Source organism: Paramormyrops kingsleyae, chromosome 1, assembly GCF_048594095.1.
Source record: "Paramormyrops kingsleyae isolate MSU_618 chromosome 1, PKINGS_0.4, whole genome shotgun sequence".
In the NCBI taxonomy this organism is placed as follows: Eukaryota; Metazoa; Chordata; class Actinopteri; order Osteoglossiformes; family Mormyridae; genus Paramormyrops; species Paramormyrops kingsleyae.
Window position 1 is genome coordinate 31,418,189 of NC_132797.1, and position 19,577 is coordinate 31,437,765.

At 46.7% G+C, this 19,577-nt stretch overlaps 2 long non-coding RNA genes across 4 annotated transcripts; one reads left to right on the plus strand and one right to left on the minus strand.

The window, feature by feature from the left end:
• Positions 1–2,335: 2,335 nt before the first annotated feature.
• Positions 2,336–14,930, minus strand: LOC140591887 (uncharacterized). Its single transcript, XR_011992197.1, has 3 exons — positions 14,712–14,930; positions 6,204–6,453; positions 2,336–2,457 (listed from the first exon to the last, which is right to left on the minus strand). It is a non-coding gene; the product is annotated as an uncharacterized lncRNA (long non-coding RNA).
• On the plus strand, positions 2,452–17,934 carry LOC111840674 (uncharacterized). 3 transcript variants are annotated; one of them, XR_002837489.2, is made up of 4 exons: positions 2,452–2,568; positions 4,549–5,291; positions 16,391–16,465; positions 16,809–17,934. It is a non-coding gene; the product is annotated as an uncharacterized lncRNA (long non-coding RNA). The 3 variants fall into 3 exon arrangements; XR_011992196.1 differs by lacking the exon at positions 2,452–2,568 and having other exon boundaries at positions 2,921–5,291; XR_002837488.2 differs by lacking the exons at positions 2,452–2,568; positions 4,549–5,291 and adding an exon at positions 13,145–15,473.
• The last annotated feature ends 1,643 nt before the right edge of the window (positions 17,935–19,577 follow it).

A 19,577-nucleotide genomic window follows, 5' to 3' on the forward strand; every position in this document is an offset into this window, starting at 1 on the left:
GGATGGAGTGATATATAAATACGCCGATGTGACGTGGGCATGTGTTTTACGACATTCCTGGGCCCCAGACGGGCTTGACGAGTGTGCTACTGAAAATAGTGGCTAATTGTATTATAAATCTGACAGGAACTGTCACGACAGTAGGAAGAGCCGTGTAATTCATGGGACGGAAGACAGGGTGGTCCCACTTAAAAAAGGGGACCCAAAAAACAAACCTGCACCGTCATACCAGCCACTCCAAGAAGAATATTGTACCGGGAGATACCCCAAGCGCTTATGGGATACCTGTGCATTGCAGGAGCGGTATTTTGAAACAAGCAATGGTGCCTAAAGGTTTCACTCAGTTCAGGCCGTGTACCTGATGTCGCACAGTGTCACAGGGATGCTTGGCTTGATAAAGACTGAATAAAGATTCACTGAAGGAGAGACACTTAGGATTTGTCTGTCGGAGGTAATTCTTTAGGTAGATCTTCATATTAGCTGCTCTACAAATTGAAATCTATGCATTGGTTTTTTTTTTTTTTATAAAGAATTGCTTTTAATAATTTTCCTTTTACAGACACTTCTATCGAAGGCAACGTGTTGTGAGAAATCAGGGTCAGTCAGTCCCTGGAGCAATTAGGGGTTAAGGGCCTTGCTCAAGGGCCTAATGGTGATGTCACTCTGCTGACCCTGAGATGTGCACCTACAACCTTCTGAACACAGTCACAATGTCCCAACCGGCAGAATCACCCCCCCCCCCCGAAATAGCATTTCCTGTTTGATCTAAGTGGGAAACTGCAGAAATAGCTGGTTGGCAAACTAGAAGATAAACAGGCTGTGTGTTTCAGGTTCGAGCCACAGAGCCTGTAAAGGAGGATGGTGTGCATGACTCAGTGCACGATTATGCAACGTTTAAATAAATACATGGGTGTATTGTAATATGTCCGAAAAACTTTATATGGGCCAAATAACGCTTGTGAAATGATCAGACAAAACTGGGGCTGAAGAACGCAGCCCAGGGAGAAGCGATGAGATGAATGGCAGGCGTGGGTGGCTTCCTGCTCCTCACCACCGGCAGCGGCCCCACAGCCACAGAAAGCGCCTCGTTATGGGTCCCCCCCGAAACCCAGGTAGGCAGCTTGCAGCTTAGGTTTCAGAGACAGCACGCCTTCAACTGTATGACCCCCCCCCCACCACCGCCACTTCCTGATGAACAGGATCTTTCTCACCTGAGCTTGCTAGCGTGTAACAGGAAATGGAGGTCCCGTTTGGCTGCAGGCATGACTCATTCTCCGAGGACGGCACAGGCTGTAACTTTCTGTCCCCTTTCTTGGGGGTTGGGGGCTCCCAGCTCCCCACAGTGTCCCCAGTCCCCAGTTTGTTAAAAGGTCCAGCTCCTGCCCCAGCAACCTGGGCTTGTCCTACATTTTAACATATTCCTCCGATGTCATTTATCTCAGGTTGTGATCGTCATGTGGAGCCATCTGGTGAAACTGGGGCTGGGGGGGGGGGGGGGGGGGGGTGCTGCTGTTCATGTCACCAGCTCCTCTCAGGCTGGAGTACAATGCTCTGTGTTGGGCTGACTGTGTGACATGGGGATGTGTAGGTAGGTTATAACTCTAAATGGTGAGAAGGTAATAAAGATCGGACCTGGGGACTAACATCACAAAAATAACTGCACTGAGTACTTTAGGCACTTAAGTACCAGTAGTACATATATTTTTAGGTGTGAAGGATCAGTTTTTATGATTCTCACCTTCACTGACCGGCACATCTCTGCATATTAAATAATGCTCAACCCCAACCCATCCTACACCTTTGCGTTCAGCCCCTGTGAATTGTGATTCCTCCCCCAACAGATACTGCACACTGTGCCTAAAGAAGTCACATCTGACAAGGTGATAGTGAATCTTCTACAGCATTAAGATTCCACTGAAAAATCTGGTCTGACTGCAGCATTCTATTAAGTCATTTATTTATATAGCACATTTTAAAACAACAGAAGCTGACCCAAAGTGCTTTCCAGTTTAGAAAGACTTAACTGACAAATACTTTATATATAGTAAAATACAGAAATAAAATAAGTAACGATGAAATATAGAATATAAAAATAAAAGAATATGAATACGTGCATATAAGAAATAAGAAAATTATTATATCTAATACAGAAAGATTCAAACAGATTAACGCTTCCTTTCTCATATTTTACAAAATCAAACTCTCATCACTGCTACTCCTTCCACACCCCCTTTTTAAAAACGAGGCAATGATGCTAACGTAGAGCATGTTTTATGAGCATGGAAAAAGCAGATTTTAAGCGGGGACACCGGGGAGACTGACCCATCGGACCGGACCGGAAACCCAAACGCCCAGAATCCTGCGCGGCACGGCCAGCATGGCGAATCAGGCTCCGGTGACAGCAGAAGGTGACATGGATCTGGACAGATGTCACACCGGCTTTATGGAGGCGGCTGGCTGCGGACGAGACGGAGGGTTCGGGGTTAGCAGCTGCTGGCTGTGGCAACAAGGCGAGCTCCACCAGCGCTAATGGTCTGAGCGGCAGTTTAAACCATGACCCAGTTACAGGTAAAAAATGTGCGGCTCCGTTTTGAAAAGCAGAGAGAGGCGGCATAGCAATCGTACTCTCAAAAAAAAAAAAACCTTGAACAATGTGTGAAACAGCTAGGGTAAGAATATTTTAAAACTCAGCCCAGCCACAAGAAAGAGCACAGAGCACTTAAAAAAGAAAACTTGCGAACAAACCATTAAATAAACAGCACTTTTACGGTTTATTTTTAAACTAATATATATTCAAATTCCAGCTTAACGGTAAAAAAGAGGTTGCATCACTCTCCCTGTTTTTTTTTTTCTTTTTTTACTAAAGAAACCTGGTTCCTACGTATATTAATAAGGTACATATGCCCGTAAAAACGTGCAATTATACTTTTTTTTTATCTCTTTTCTGACACCAAAGCGAGAGGAGGGCGTGTTTGCAATCAGACCACCGGCTTTGAACTCATAAACCGTCACTGTTGGGGGGTTAGGGTGTCATTAAAATCATAATGGTATTACTTTGTCACAGAATAAGAAAACGGGTACCAGGAAAAGCACCAAAATATATCGACCTGCGACTTGATTGCCAGGGAGGGGGTGAGTAACGTGATACGACATAATGTGGCGTTCAGCAATGGGGGGGGAGCGGCGATGGAACCGCCGATCTGGCCCCATAAATTACAATTATTTTCACTGGAAGGTCTGAGAGAGCCACTTAGCATCTATCAGTCTGTCCATATGGCTCGGAGATTAACTCTCCCCGGCGCTCCTCGAAATTTCATTAAAGGCAGAAGGGAAAACACGGTGATCTGGTTAAGAAGCCAGGGCAGCTGTGGCGGAGGAATAAATCACAGGGCTCCTAAGCCAACCGAGCCCCGGACCGGCACTTCGATCCGATCCATTTTCCTGACGCCGGTTCCGCCCGGGGTTGCCGTCCTCCCTCTCCAGCTCGATTTTCTTTCAGTTGTAAACCGGTTGCCAGTTGTTCCTCCTTCTGTATGTTATTGCGTCAAGCATCACGGCGACACGTGTGATGTTTTTCCCCCTTCGTTTAATGCATTTCATACAGCTTCATGTCGGAGCGCACCCAGAAATACGTGCGATTACCCTGGAATATCTGCGTCTATACATGTCAGCATTTAAAACAACACTTTTGCTTCTTTTAATGCATTTCAAAGCAAAGTTTCACTCCCCCCATCCGAACGCACAGGCTGACACTGTAATGTGTAATTAGTCGTGAAAACTGCGGCTCGGCAGGTGGTCCGAGACGAAAGCGCTGCAGCCGATAATGAATCCCCTTCAGCAGGACGGGGAGTCCCCGGAACGATCGGGAGAAGCGGCCCTGCACCTTACAGCACGCTTTCAGTCTTAATTGAACTCGAGAAAGGTTTAATTGACACTCCAAGTCTGGCAGACTATTTTCATCTGAAAAGGACCATTTTTCACTATAAGACCACATTAGACAGCCACATTAAACCATGTAATATTGTTATTTTTCCATATAATTATATTATGGTTATTGCATCATTCACATTTCGTACTGCTATAATATTAAAACAACAATATAACAAAATCAATAAAGCAGGACATAAAAATTTGTGCTGGCATTGAGCTAATATAAGAAAACAATAGGCCTAGCAGTCCACATAGAGGCCTATAAAATCCTGATTCGGTGTGCCAAAAGCTCGCCGCCGGTACTGATTGGGCGCCTTTCTCGACCCGAAGGTAATGACGGATGGCGCGTTTATAAGCCAGTTCCTGTGCTACAGGTGTTCACTAAGAACCAGCAGATGTTGTATTATGTTTTTAGTACTTTACCCAGTGGCAGTTTACGGAATTATAATTGGAACAGTCTAAGGCTGAAAATCATGCCAAAAAGCAGCTGTTTCGGCTGGAGAGAGGGTGCAGAAACACGTGGCTGGCAGTGTTTCACATCCGCGGGAACTTTAACCTGCATCGGGCCCTGCACTGAAAGCCTGCACTTTATTTCCCCCCGTATATCATATCTAACAGGACCAGACCTCCTAGACTTGATTTGAAAACTTCCCAAAGTTGCCCGACGTGGCCAGACGGTGTGACCAGGATGGAAGGAGACGCTCAGGAAAATAATCTAATGTCAGCCGCACTGCTTTAATGAAAACATCAAAATGAGAAACCCACTTTTGTCCTGTTCGCAGCGATTTTACAAATATTTCCTGGAGAAATGAAAGTAAAAAATAAATTAAATTCCGGAGGGAAGATGCAGCACACGCTTGGGGGTGACCAGCTCTCCTCTTTAATGCTGCTTCCTGGCGTCGTTAATGAGATTCCTTATGAAATGCAGTTTTTCAGGACCTGAAATTCCAGGACATACTTCTGTCTGTCAGGAATTTCACATGGATGCATTAGGTTCACATTATTGAAATATTTAAGCGTAAACATGCAAAATAGGACACTTTTCTGTTTTTAGGGAAATAACACAATATACTAAAAATAGGCACCCCAGCATTCCAAGGAACAGAAATCAGTGGAGAGCTTTGAGCAGTACTGGGATGCTGTGCAGCATTTGGACTGCACTTCACAGATACTATTCTTAAATGATATGATTATCGTTTTTAAAAGCACCGCCTTTGTTAAGGTCACTTAAGCCTTGTTTACTTTAAATCCCAGGAAGTTATCTGTACAGCGGAGAGACTCAGCGGCGTTGCCGTGACGTTTTGGATAGAACAAACCATCATCGCAAACAAAAAATGAGGCAGGAAGCTTAACAGGATTCCGTAAGTCAGTGGTAATCAGTGAGGTGTATGGCAGATAACAGTGGGATGAAAGAGCAGCAGAAATAAAACAATACCGACTCTGAGGGAAAGCCCACGAGGTGCCGGGAGGCGTGCAGAAAGCTCCGGAAGGATTACGCAAAATGTCATACTAGGGAGCGAAAGAAAATAGTGCAAATAAATAAAATGAAAAGCGAGATGGTGGGAGCATGAGAACAGCTGCTGGTGTTTCTGTTTCTTTCTGTTGGGGGCGCGCCTGGGCGAAGGGGGGGGGGGGGGGAGAGAATGCGCTCTGGTAATTACGCAGTGTGCAGCAAAATAACAGCCATTACGCACCCCCCCTCGCCACCAACCAATGTACTCTAGCCGGCATGGCCCTGCTGTTTTCACATGGATGAGAGGAAAACTAAATGGTAATACTCTGAGGAAACACAGTGAAATTTCATCTAAACGTAACGAAAAAAATATAATAAATTGGCGGGAAAAAAATGCGGATGTTAAAATGTGGTGCAAGTGCTTCTCCTGTTAAACATGAGGGGCATTGGTCCTTGCAAACTGCAGGCCCTCCCCCAAACACACACACACACACACACACATTCCCCACAGCCGTGGAGGAGGAAATGCCCGTTAGACAACAGGTGCTATTACCTGTCGCAATTCTCTACACACGCAGGGCCTGCGGCGGCCATTGATTACTCAGAGTAATTAGGTGACAGCTGTCCGGACGTGCTACTGCCGCTCAAAGGAGAACGGGAGCTGAATCTCCCCCTGAATGAAGCGATGAAAACGTCACATGAACAGGAAAGGAGAGAGAGAGAAGCAGAATGGAGCAAAAGATTTCCAACGGAAAAGAAGAAACATGACAGATTGATTCCCGACTTCTGCTTGGATGCAGAACACAGAAGACCCAATTACCGTGTATCTGCTTGCATTTTCTGGCCGCTTAGATGCATCCAGTTGCCAACAAGAACCTGCAGGGACTTGAGGCAAGCACCTCCATGGGGGCCTCTGGGACAGAAGGAGCCAGACGCCTTTTTTGGATAACTGCAAACACATTGTCCCGTTTTTCGGAATTCCGGAATGGTGACGTGCCAGATTCCTCCTCATTCAACAGGGGAAGTGTCCCTAACTTCTGAACAGACACTTTGTAGATTAGCCGGACGCCCTGTCAACAAGAAAACAACACGTGGAAACGCTGCCAAACAAAGGAAAATCACAGGAAATGTGGACGTTTCACTGAAACGGTGCCATTTCAATAATTACCAGTGACATAACATTTATACAGCTCTTTCATTTAAGGCTTTTAAAGCTTAAAATTAGTGTGACTCTGCTGAGCCAGCTAAACCGAGATCCACTTGACCCCCCGCCCCCAAATCCATAATATTTCTGGCTCTTTAAGACCAAAAATAAAGTCTGCTGTTGCTAACCAATCACATGTTTCATCCCAGGCTCCTGATTGGTTTATCTCCATTTACTGATCACGTCACAGTTTAAACTTATCAACCTGTATGTATTTGGTTACAGAGGAGACAATGAGAAGGGTGTTGGGGTAGATTCTGAAGATTCATTACAGTGTTATGTACTCTTAAATTGTCTTCTGGACTCAACAGAACCCGTAGTGAGGTTTCACAAAAAGGTGCAGCAATCCGATTTGTTGTATGGTGCAGCAGTCTGATTTGTTGTAAGGGTCACATGTTTTACACCGAGATCCAGTCAACAGATGTGTTTCATGCTGTGCAGCCCAGCCGTGATGGTAAAAAGGAGAATTGTCCTGTGATTGTGTGTGATGCACCCGCTTGTCGGTCTCTAACATGAGCAGCATTGGGTACCACAGACACCAAAAACACGTGTGTCATTTTGTGTGTCTCTTAGAGAAAAATGTAACACCTCCCTTAATCTCCACCACAGAAAACCAGAAAAATAACCAATGAAGGCCTTTAATACTTTAATATCCTAATATGCTTACTTGACATTTCACTTCAATTCACATTGCATTGGCTCCATTGTGACAGGGGAACACAATCGAATTGTTAGCTCTGATGCTAATCTGAATTTTTTTTCCATGATGTTTCCCTGTTAAAGGGCACTGGCAGAACTGGACTGGTGCAATCCGTGTGTGTATGACAGACAGCTACCAGTTACATCCAGACTGCAGAAGCGTTTTTAACCTTTGTATAACTGTCACAGATTTGAAATATGTCAAACGTCATTGTAATATCAAAGAGACGTCTTCAGCAGGCTGAGAATAACCGTCCTGCACCTCAGGCAATCTGGGGTAGTAGTATCCGTTCTGAGTGTAAAAATAAGTAGACACTCTAAACTCAGAACAAACATTCAGCAGTATTTTTTTGGGGGGGGAGGTATTTTAGTGCCTATACTTATTCAAAGGGTTCTAAAAAAGCATTAGATTGACAATAATAAATTCCAGTGTTCATCTGTTTAGCTGACCTTTCTCTGCGCTGGGTCAAGAAACACTGCAATTTATTTTGCTCATTTGAAAGCAGTGCTGAGATGTCTATATTTAAACACCCAGAGGTCTGTCTCTATCTCAGGACTTCATTCTGCTGTTTATGTATTTAAATTCAATAATCTGCCCACTGCGTGTGGGAGTCTCGCATTTTCTGATGGCTTCTGGTTTGGTTTCAGTGGGAAAGCATACGAGGACACAATGAAAATGCACTAAGTGTGAAAAACCAATAAGGAGGAGAAACCAAAGAGAAATTGGACTCCGTGGGATGGGAGCCTGAGGAGGGGGGTCCCTTGAGCCCTGGACATACGTATCTGCATTTCTGCACACATACAGCCTGTAACAAACACTGGATTAAAAAAAACAACAACAACAATATCTGAATGAAAGTGTCACCCACTCAGCTGAAAATCAGTTTATCAAAGCGATACGATTTGAGGTTCTGTTATCATAACCAGACAGAGGAATGTGCGTTCGACATACTACTGTCCCAAAAGTCTTCACTATTTAGTCAAAGATTAAATTTTACGTCATGTCACGCGCTATTACATTCTCCGCGCTGTCGTAAAACATGCGTTTACAGAGCTCTGTGGACACTGGGGCTTCAATGAAGCAGTCACCATCAAATGCTGTAAGATTTTCACGAGTCAACGGGCTCCTCTCGGATTTAACAAGCTTTTAATCTGCGCTTTAGGAGCCGCCAAAGACAGAAAAAAAACATAACACTCCCCCCGGCCCGCCCTTCTCCTAATTGTCAGAGCACCCAGACCTTGTTGACAGAGGAATGTGCATTTTAGTGCGATATTGCTGTGGGTCCATCTAACTTTTGAATTTTCCACTCGACCACACATCTTAAATTGCGTTCCTGCCCGACGGCTCGGCGGTGAAATCACCAGAATAAACGCAGCGGGCCCATTTGGATCGGGCGGCGCAGCGGACGCCCGAAATGAGCGGGGCCATCTCCCTGACAGCATCTCATACATGAGAAGCAAGCTGTTCTTAAAAGCGCAGTATCTGACTGCGAGTGCTGATGATATAAATTCCAGACTCGATCATTTATGATTCCATATTCCCGAAATTGCCTTTTGTTTATGCCGGGCAAGACGCTTGATTTCTGGCATGGAAAAAAAGTGGGTGACGGTAATGTCCTACAGCCCAAAAAAAAAGCAATTCAGGAAGCGATTTCACCCCAGGTCCTCATGGAATGTTCTGGCCCAGGGTGCTACACGGGTCTCTGTCTCCTTAGTGAATCGATGCTCTGGTTTATGGTCTCTCCTGCTCACGAGGACTCACCCCAACATGGCAGAGAGGCCAATACAGCCTGAGCGTGTCTGCCCAGGAAGTGTGCGAGACAGAGGAGAGGGGCCATCTGTGGGGGTGCACAGCTAGCCCACCCCCCCCCCATCACGTCAATGCCGAGGCTCCTACTGATTCTCGAGCTGAAAGCACACCCCCTAGCAGGAAGACCCCCCCCCCCCCTTCCTGCCTACCCCCCACACGCCATGGCTACCTGCTGCCAGGATCTTGCTCTGACTCTCCCCCCGCAATTATTAGGCCACCAGTCGCGGCCGCGCCCACTGTCAGTCACCGGAACAAAGAGCCAGGCGCCTGCCGAGGGGGGGGGGTTGGTGATTACAGCCTCATTTAAGCGTTGTTTCCAATACAGTGGGTATTAGTATGCAGCACAAAAGCACTTCATTAATGTAATACGCCGCGCGGGATGAAAGATCCGCTCTCGTCCCGCTCATTACCGAGATGGCGCCGTGAATATTCATGCCCACAGACTATGCCCATCCCGCCATTCAGACCCCTTTCTCTAATTTCACAGCTCCTCCAAAAAAAATAAAAACTCTTCATCATCTGAGCTCTGAACAGGAGAGGTGCACTCCGTCTGCCACGGATGACGTGTGAGGGAGTGTCAGCGCACTCACCGGTGTCCGGCCCGGAGGGCCAGCAGACACCTCCGAAGTCTGAACCCTCTCATCTGGGGTGGGTGTCCGCTGTCACATGCTCCCCACCTGCCCAGGGGTCAAAGGTCGAGCCTCACAGCACGCGCACCCGACCGCAGCCATATGTGGCCCAGTGGTGAGACGGGAGTGTCAACACCTTGGATCACACCCCTGTTGACGCAGATTAAACGTGATGCCCAGGTGTGGTGGGGATGGAGGCTGAACTCGACACATCCCACAGCGTAACTCAACCACAAAGACCAGTGTTAACACATCAGCGCACAGCAATCTGGGGGCATCATCCCATAATTTCTGGTATCTGTGGCATTTTTAGCCACGCATTCAAATGTCACTTGGTGCTGGACCGTACGGGTGGCACAGCACCTACTACTGGTCCTTCCTTTTATTGCCGCTTTTAAATCAGGCACTTTGTATTGCTCTCACATTCCCCCCAGGTCTTGTCTCAGTTCGCATTGTTGCTTTAGAAAAGGATGCATTTATTTTCCCAACCGTTTGTTTTCATTCGCTGACTCACGAGACAACAGCCGCATTTCCTGGGTGACTCATTGCATTACCTGCACATGCACAGCCGCAACTCATGTCTACCTCAATGGGCGTTTAAGCAGAAATGACCAGGAGAAAAATGAAGAGATTGGTGCCGGATCGATACGCAGGACCACGAGAGTAAGCCAGATAGGGGGCGTGCCGCTATTAGCCCTTGCTGCTCCGAGACGAATCGGCATTGCTTAAATCAGACGGCGCCCAGACCCGATCTTTACTCCGCAGATGAGTTTGGTAGGCCACTGATATGGGGGAGCTGGAGGCGGAGGGCACAGATCGCTGGCTGCCGGCACACGGCCCGAGCCCCGCTGAGGCGTGACCCCCGGTGGCACCGCGCTGCAAGGTGAGGCATGCGGCATGGTGCCGTAATTAACCAGCTTCTCATCACCAAACTGGCAGCGGCATTCATCACGCCTTTCCAATTAAAACCCGTCGAAAAAGCCATTAAAAAGATCGCATTCATTAGCTGGCAGATAATGATCCGGCACGCCGTGTCACGCGTGGTCCTAGGACCGGCGTGGAAAAAAAGGAGGTTAGCTTTCTGGGGGGGAGTTTTATTTAAGGACAACAATGATGAGCGGAGACTGCATGTTTCATAGTCTGATGCTACTGTGATTATTATGCTTACATGTCCTGATTGTGGCCTCTTTGTGTCACTCCTTGCTTGGGGGGGGGGGCACATCTCTTATTGCCAGGTCCCTCTTTGGCTGACCTGACTCCGCCCACATGGCAATCACTAGCCCAAACAATGGCTATTAGTGCAGCCAGATAAAACCACCAACCACGATTAACTGGCGTCAGCTGACTTTTCCGATGTCAGCAAACCCTCAAAGTGTGCGCCTCAGATTTAAGGAGCGATCAGGAATAAAGAGGACCCCTCCCCAGCTCACTAATTATCCCCCATGACTGAACCTGCCACACTGAGGGGTTTAAGTGCCTTCGTTCTGACACCCGTCGACAAAAATGCGGCCTAATTGTATTTATGTGCCGGCTTTCTCAGCCGTCGCCGCATCTCTCTGACAGTCTCACGCTGCCCGTCGCCTATGATGTGCGATTCACTTTCACAGATCGTTCAAAGAGGCACCCGGGGCTGGCAGAATGTTGGGGAGGGGGGGTGCTTAACCACGGGCCATTTTGGTAACGGTCAACACTGCGGGCGGGTGAATTTCCAGCAAAGGTAGATGACTTAAATTTTAATTAGCGAGCCTCTGTCCCGCAGGTGGAGGGCACGGCCCCACCCTCGGCGTTTAGTTACAGAGACGCTTTTGAGTTATAGCTCGGCTTGTTTACCTTTTACATAGCAGTTATTGGGGCTGCAGGCAGCTCCCGGCGGTACAATAGAGCCAGTGATTGATAGGCTCAGTGCCTGCGGTCGCTTTCGTAGGGTTATATTTGGGTTACAATAGGAGTCAGACTCCCTCGTGAAGCAGAGGTAAGATAATATTTTCTCTGTCGTGCCTGCGGTCAGACGGGGGGAGGGTGTTACAGATATGAAGGCATGGGGGGGTTAAGTGCGCTATTTAGATGACACACTAATACACAGACGGTGAAGTCATAACAAACCGTGCTATGTGTAGCTGCCAGCGGCAGTAGCATGTGCTGGGTCCACTTTGCCGCGAGTAATCAGCCATTCTCACGGTGATAGGGGGGCAGGGAGGCACTCCCGGGGGGGGGGGGGGGCCCTCCCAGTTTCTCTGTGGTCTGTCACTGCTGCGTCATCACCTGGGATTAAAATACCAAAGCAGGCTTTCACAAGTTTAAAGGTACTTCTCCTTTCCCCTCAGTACTATGGGTAATCTCAGGATAGATAAAAAACACAACACGGATTAGTGCCAAAGAGAGCCTCTAAATGAGAAACTCAACTAATAATGACAAGATGCCCTCCACCCTCCCCCCCCCACCTTCATAGGTGACTTATCTGGAGCTCAATAACAAAGGTTTGTCAAGACAAGTTGAACAGCAAGTGACATGTGACCTGGCAATTAATTACTATAACCCACAGGGTTGCACACAGAGGCCAAACACTGGAGATTACAGGCGTAAACCACTAAACATGCCTTTTCTAGCCAGAAACCTCAATCTTCCCGTGTATAACGCAGAAACAGTTCCCTAAAATCCACTGCAGCAACTCGGAGGACCAAGAACAACAAGTTAACGCTCAGAAACAGCTGTAACTGACTTGGTTTCCCAAATCTGCACCTAAATGATTGGTGTTGAGTTAACGAGGACAACATTATACCTTTTAGACTGCACATAGGTACTGTGTTCATTTATCAACACTGTTAAAATGAAAGCAAGCAAAGCCACCAGCTAATGTCTGGGTGCTACAGCTAGCTGCTAACTGGTGCGCGTTGGCATTCTACTGTTTGGTTGCATGGAAGTCAAAGCCTCAGCTAGCTGCTAATCACTACGGGTTAGCATTAGTGCCGGCGGCTTCTCTCGGCCCTTGAACATTGCTCATTTAGGAAAGCATGACGAAAAGCTGGTGTAAGGAAGGAGGGGGGGGTGTCTTGTGGAGCACAGTGTCTCCGAGAGGCCTCCCGCCCCCCATACGGCCCAGCCGCTCGTCGGAATGCAGGCCATGCCGGCCCCCCCCCGAGGCGGCTAGCTATACATCACACTAGTTAGATAAGCGTGTCGCCCCCATCCCTCTCTCAGAGCAATTCCCCCAAAGTCGGCCCCTTGATGAAGTGCCGGATTCCCCACGGCTCTCCTCCGTAAGGTAGCAGTGTCCGCTCGCATAAGCGTATTCATCAGTCAGGTGGCATCCAGCTCCTCTATAGCCGATATACTCCCTGTTTGGGAGTGGGGGGTGGGGTCCAGCTAGCCTCATTTTCATCGCCATCTGGCGGTATTTCATATTTCATTACCGTATCTTGTGGCATACAATGGCAGACTCTGAGTATGTTGCTGTTTTTGTTTATCTGCTAGATGAAGCCATTTGTTAGAGTTTTTCTTCGGTCCCACGTGGGGTCGGGCGATCCCAGATCAGCTCCATCCAGCGGGAACAATTTCAGCCATCCCAGGTTTTGTAGTCCTCCTTCTGTAATCCTGGACGGACAGACCGCTCCTGGACTGTCGAGAAGGATCCGGGAGGAGTGAGTTTAAATAACTATACGGGAATTCAATTTTGATCAGATCCCCTGGAGTACCTGCAAAACCTTTTCATCAAGCTGGAGATGTGTCCTGACTGTGTATCTGGGCTGGGTATTATTTCATGACAGAGACCAGATCCAGCCGTACAGATGACCTCCTATGATCTTTTCCCGGATAAAGAATGACCATAACATCACAGCATCAGGAGCTGCCTTGTGTTAAGAGGTGCTTACGCTCAATGTGATACCTGCCCGTGTCGATCAAGCACAGCCTAGCCGAGCTTGTCCTAGAAAACAAGGCTAATGTTTTTAAATGACAATGACAGAACATGATGGTGCAGGTTACCGAGACCTCTCTGGAGAGCTGTAAGTCTCGGGAGGGCAATCAGTCTCAGTGTCTGTTGTTCATCAATAACTTCAAAATGCTGAGATGTTTTATGTATAATTAGTGACAGTTGCGAGATGTAATAAGATGTGATATTTTAATTGCCATAAAAGTTCCCCCCCCCCCATAATTATATGTGCAGTATTTTCACCAGAGTAAGCAGAATGACGAAAATTCCCATAGTCGCTGTTGACTCGCTGCAGAAATAGCTCACTTAGGACCGCTGATCTTATTAAAACACGACTTCCCGTCTGGGTCCCTAGAGATCACGTTTACTGTAATTTATCTCTGACGTGTTAATTATTCAAGTTTAGGGCTAATTGCTGCTTTGTAAAAAACAATGAAAACATCACTGCCAGGGTGGACATGATGGAGGGATGATCACGTGCCGTATCCTGGGATCAAGGAAAACTGCGGAGCGATTAGGAGACATCCGTCTCTCCGAATCAAGGGAAAAGGCACAGAGCTGCGCAAACCAGGATCCAGGGAAAGACAGCATCTACTGTCTACTTCCTTTGGCTTTTATTATTGTGCAGTAAAATGAAATGGCACAAAAAATGTGTCTTACGAGGACACGGACCATGACCACCGTCACGGAACACCTCTTTCCAAGGCTATGAAACAGAATTCCAGGAACAGTCGCGGATACGCCAACGTCATCAGCGGTATTCCAGTCCACCGAGCACGAGTGCGGAGACGCTAAAAATGTTTTAAAAAAATAATCAAGAATGGACACGTGGCACAAGCAGATTGTCAACGACACTGCATTTCGTTGGGTCTTCCTTAAGCACCGTGTACTTAGACACCTCGTGAGGGCTAGCTAACATACACCATAAGAAAACATGCAATGCCTAAAGACCTGTCACTAGCCTACCCACTGCATGTTGCCTGAATGTACTTAATGTCTTATTATGTTCTTGTTCTGTTTGATAGAGGTTGTGTGGCTCTTGCTCTAATACTACTTACATTTGGAAATGGGCATTCATCAGAAGCTCAGCTTAGCTGCACTTACAGTCAGTCCTGCTGCAACCCGACTAATAATTGTATACAGACGCTCCTCTACTTACGAACTTTCAGACATAGGAACGAAGAGGACTCTAAGTCCAAATTGTGTTCATTGGGCTCCCGTTTCCTGTCCGCAACTTATTTTTTTCGTTCTGCGCGGCAGTTCCGCCTAGTACGACTTCTGGCCGCTACTCCCGCCACGCAGCAGCGTAGCGTGGGGACTCCCAGCATATCCTAGTTATCTGTACTTGCGTAAATCCTTAAAATGATGGTGAATAATGACATACAAACATTTTAAATTACGAACGGCCGTTCGGAATGTATCTCATTCGTAAGTAGAGGAGCGTCTGTACTGAAATATACATATCCAATGGGAAAAACAGGATTTGGGGAACACGGCGGTAAAACTTAGTAACTTACGCCAAACAAAATAAATTAAATAATAAAAACTGTGACACCAGTGGCCAATAATGTAATTATGTGCATTTTAAATAAGAAATAATTATATCATAAACATCACATATGGGTCTTATGAGTCTCACGAGAATTGCCTAGTAACCGCTTCAGCTTAACGTGCCGAATTCGCTAACGGTAACTTGTCGATTGCCGAGTTGTGAGCCGCAGCCACCACGCTGCCAGTCATACGTGCAGCACAAGTACAAGGGATTGTGATATGCAGTGGGGCACTGAAGGCAACATGGCCACAGTCTACGAAAAACAAATGTAAGTTAATTAAAATGATGCTGTGTGTTTTTGTATGATAATTTGTCAAATAGTTTCAGATATTTAGAATATAAGACTTATACAATGCATGGATGTAAAAAAAATTGGTTCGACCAATTCACTGAAAAGAACCAGTTCAAAGGAATGACTTGTTCGCGAATCGGACATCACAATCGTTCTCTTTGGATACCTGTTTTTGCGTGCAAGTAGTGTTTCTCGCTATGACCATATCGCGTTGTAGTTTGCGTGGTGCTTTTCTCTTGGACTGAAAATTGCGCAAATGCAAATACGATTCCGCGTTGTATTGGACTTGGGTGCTAAAATATCAATCGCGTTAGAATAGATGCGCGGTGTGACATCACGCCTTGGAGTAGGACTGACGGTATGTCTAGTCACCTCCTTGACAGCACATACGTTTGCAATGTGCTATTTGCCTCACTTGTACATCACTTTGAACAAAGGCATCTGCTCAATAAAATAAATGTAAACTTAAAGCAGAATGAAAAGCACCACATGTATTGTTTTTTTTGTTCAGATTTAGATCATTAGTACTCTTTTCATCATTGCCTGAGACTCTTCTTCTCCCAGGGTCCCCAACACATTCTTCATCACAGGCCCTCTCCGACTCTGATCTTTTCTTTTTAAAATAAGATATTGGGTTGGTTGTTAGTTTAGGGGTTCTGGGTGTTTGTTTAATGCTTACTCACTCGCACCGTGCCGGTGGCAGGGGCCTACGCGCCCCCCACTCTCTGTGAACTTAATTCCCTCCATGGTGAAGGAAGGAGCTGGGAATAATCAGGGATTATTGCGTAACTGTTTCTGGCAGCATTTACGCTGGGAAAAATGTCAGCAAGCGATCCCAGATTTGTCAGAGTACTGTTTTAATTTAGCCAATGTTTCTTTTCGGTTTTGATCAGAGAGACGCCTGCTCTCCGGAGTCGGGGAAAGCAAACATCTTAAGACGGCGACATGGCGGAAGCTGCGGAGCCCTGGTACGCTGCCGATGGCCTACGATGCTTTCTGGAATAATCCATTTACTTACAAAAGCAAATTATACTAGAGATCACGAGGAATCAGGCAGAAATAAACATTTGCACAAAAGGACAGATTTCTCCTCGTTCAGCGTGGCCTGCCCTCGCTAATTTGATCAATTAAGTGAAAAATAAATTGTGTATCCTGAGCTAAATCCAATCATTTGTATTTCACTGGCCAGTGACTTCTTATTTATGCATATCATGGTTATGCTCTGCCTTTCTTGTGAATATTGCAGTAATTTATAAAAACATTATTGCTTTCTGTCTCTGGTTAATGTCAGTATTTTTGCTAATTTCTTAGTTTCCAGGCAGGCGGTAGCAAAGCACTTCCAAACAGCATGGAAGGAGGGTCGTTTCTGTTTTCCTTTATGGGGAAAAATGAACGTACAGTGAAAATATAAAAATACAGCATTTATCACCATGGCTAATAAATGGTGGCATGGGGGGCACTGTGTAAGTGAGCCTGCCCCCCATCCAGGTGACGCGCTGACAGGGGGAGACAGACCGTGCCCGTCATCTTGCCAAGGGATCGGATTCGTGCCTTCGTTGGCCTTCTTCACACGCATCATCGAGCACATCGCTGGAACACCTGACATGACAGTGTCACCGGCGTCGTCAACAGCGAAGCCGGCAGTGGGGAAGCCCGCTGGCAGATGTGGGCAACGCGTGGAGCGCGAGATTGTCTCATGAAACAGATCACTGCTTTTCACTTGCTTGCCCATCAGTCACTTTTCGTTTATTTGTTTATTTTGCGTCAACCTATTTTCCAGGTTTTTTTACGATAATATATTTTTTTAACAACGATATACCTTGGATTCGAAGGACCTCCACCTCATCAAAATGAATGCTTGTAAGCACGGCACAAAACAACTGTTTTCCACATGTAGGACCTGGCCTGCTGCATTGGGGGGGGCACCACTGAGACCATCCTGTGCTGCTGCTGCAGTATGTTATTCCAACTGCACTGCATCACACAAAGGATTACATCGTGTGGTGAAGACAGCTCAGCGAGTCACTGGGACCACACACCCAACAGCAGAAGACAATTATACTGGGCAACTCCAAAAGAGGGCTGATGGCTTATCAAGGACTCAGCGCATGCTGGACACTCTCTTTTTCCCCTCCATCTCGGAAAAAGATACTGGACAATCAAAACCAAAACAGACTCACTCAGGAACAGCTTCTACCTAAGAGCTAATACCTCTGCAACCCTAACCTTTAAAGTGTTTTAACTTTGTTTAATTACCATGACAATAAATGTTTCTATCAGTCAATCTGTCCATCCATCCATCCACCTGCCCACCTGCATTTAACAGAAATGAAATGAATGAGAATTATAAATTTTTCCAAGGTCATAAAACCTTATAATTCCTTGGGTAGTTCCACCAAGTTCGGGGCCCACAGGGTAACAGTCCATCAGTCGTGTTAATTTTATTTTTCTTTCTCCCAGTCTTGCTGGTCTGCTAAAACCCCCCCGTGCACCCCTCTGGAGCCCAGAGTCTTGCTGAAACCCCCCCGTGCACCCCTCTGGAGCCCAGCGTCACTGGAATAAGCCAGCAACGCCCCAGACATGGCCCAAACATTCCCTTTTATGGTGCTATTTCAAAGGTACGTGACTTACTGCATTCGCAAGCTCCGCCCTCCCAGCCCAGCGCATTGATCGACTGCCTTTCGAGACTTTTCTGAGGGGAAAAAAATAACTGATCATTTTGCTTTTGAGAGACAAATAATAAAACAGGCACGATGTTATTAATATAGGGAAACACAGAATTTAATTAAAGAGCTTAATTAACCTGGAGACTGTAATGGCGTGTTGTAATTGCAACATAACATGCTGATTCAGTCGCCCTGAGGCACTGCTGAGGCCGTGTGGAGGTCCTGGTGATCTTGCCATGTTGGGCCACATGAGACAATAACAGGAAACAAGACCATTAAGTATGAACGGGAGAAGCTGATCCGGAGACTAAAATATGCCGGAAAAATCGAGAAACAAACATCACAGGGTCGACTCTTTTTGCATTTCTCCAGAAATGGATCAAACAATACAGCTTAGATAAAACAACTAGGGCAAACTGCTCATACTATTCAGAAAAACATTGTCTCGCCACACTCAAGTGGAGGAGAAGGTGAGTGGGCAGGGCTTCAAAACAGCCAAATGCTGCCACTCGCTGGATAGGCAAACGGAACCAGCAGTTTAACAAAATGCCCAGGTGTCAGAGAAGATCTCATGTGGAATAGCTCAGGTTGGGACCTGACAGGGTACCGGCGGTATGAAAACTAGACCCTCCTCATCTAATCTACATTTATTTATTTATAGGCACTTTTGTCCAACGCAATGTGCACAAGCAGGGTCAGCTAGTCCCATTTGGGGATAAGGACCTTGCTTAGGTCCCAACAATGACACCACTCTGCTAATGCTGGGATTCAAGCCAGTGACCTTCTGATCACAGACACGGCATGTTATCGGGTCCTACCGGCCCTCCAGCTTCATCCCCCGGAGTCACAGTCAGTCTGCGAGCCTGGGCCCCCATCTGCTCATTTCAATAAGAGCCCCGATGTGTGGGAATTGAAAGTCCAGCTAACCCAGCAAGTAACCACCCACCCAGTGAAATAATTAACCGACTGGCTCCCCCAGTCCTCCCGCAATCGTATGCCAGCCCAAACCCCCCCTCCCTCCCGTCTCAGCCTGGCATGCTGTGTGTAGGGATCTGAATTTAAATTCACCAGCTATCACAGCTCCGCGGTGACGGGGCTGCGCCGGCGGCGGGAAAGGAGTCACTTCGATTTTGCCCGTTCCTCGGCCAAAAAGCAGCCAAGATTTGGCGCGAGAGACGTAGTGCCACCGTGCAATCATTCCCTTATCAGTCCAGAGGTCAGCCTTTGAGATGGCGCTCATCAGCACCGCCGAGCCCAGCAGAACCAACCATCAAAGTTGCCTTTAATGTACTGTCCCTGTGATATGTATTGAGGTTCCGGTCTATTGTTCCAAGTTGAGATCATTACTGACAGAACTGTGGTTGTTCGACTATCGATTCATTCAGCCAAATGTGTCATCATCTGAGATTATTTT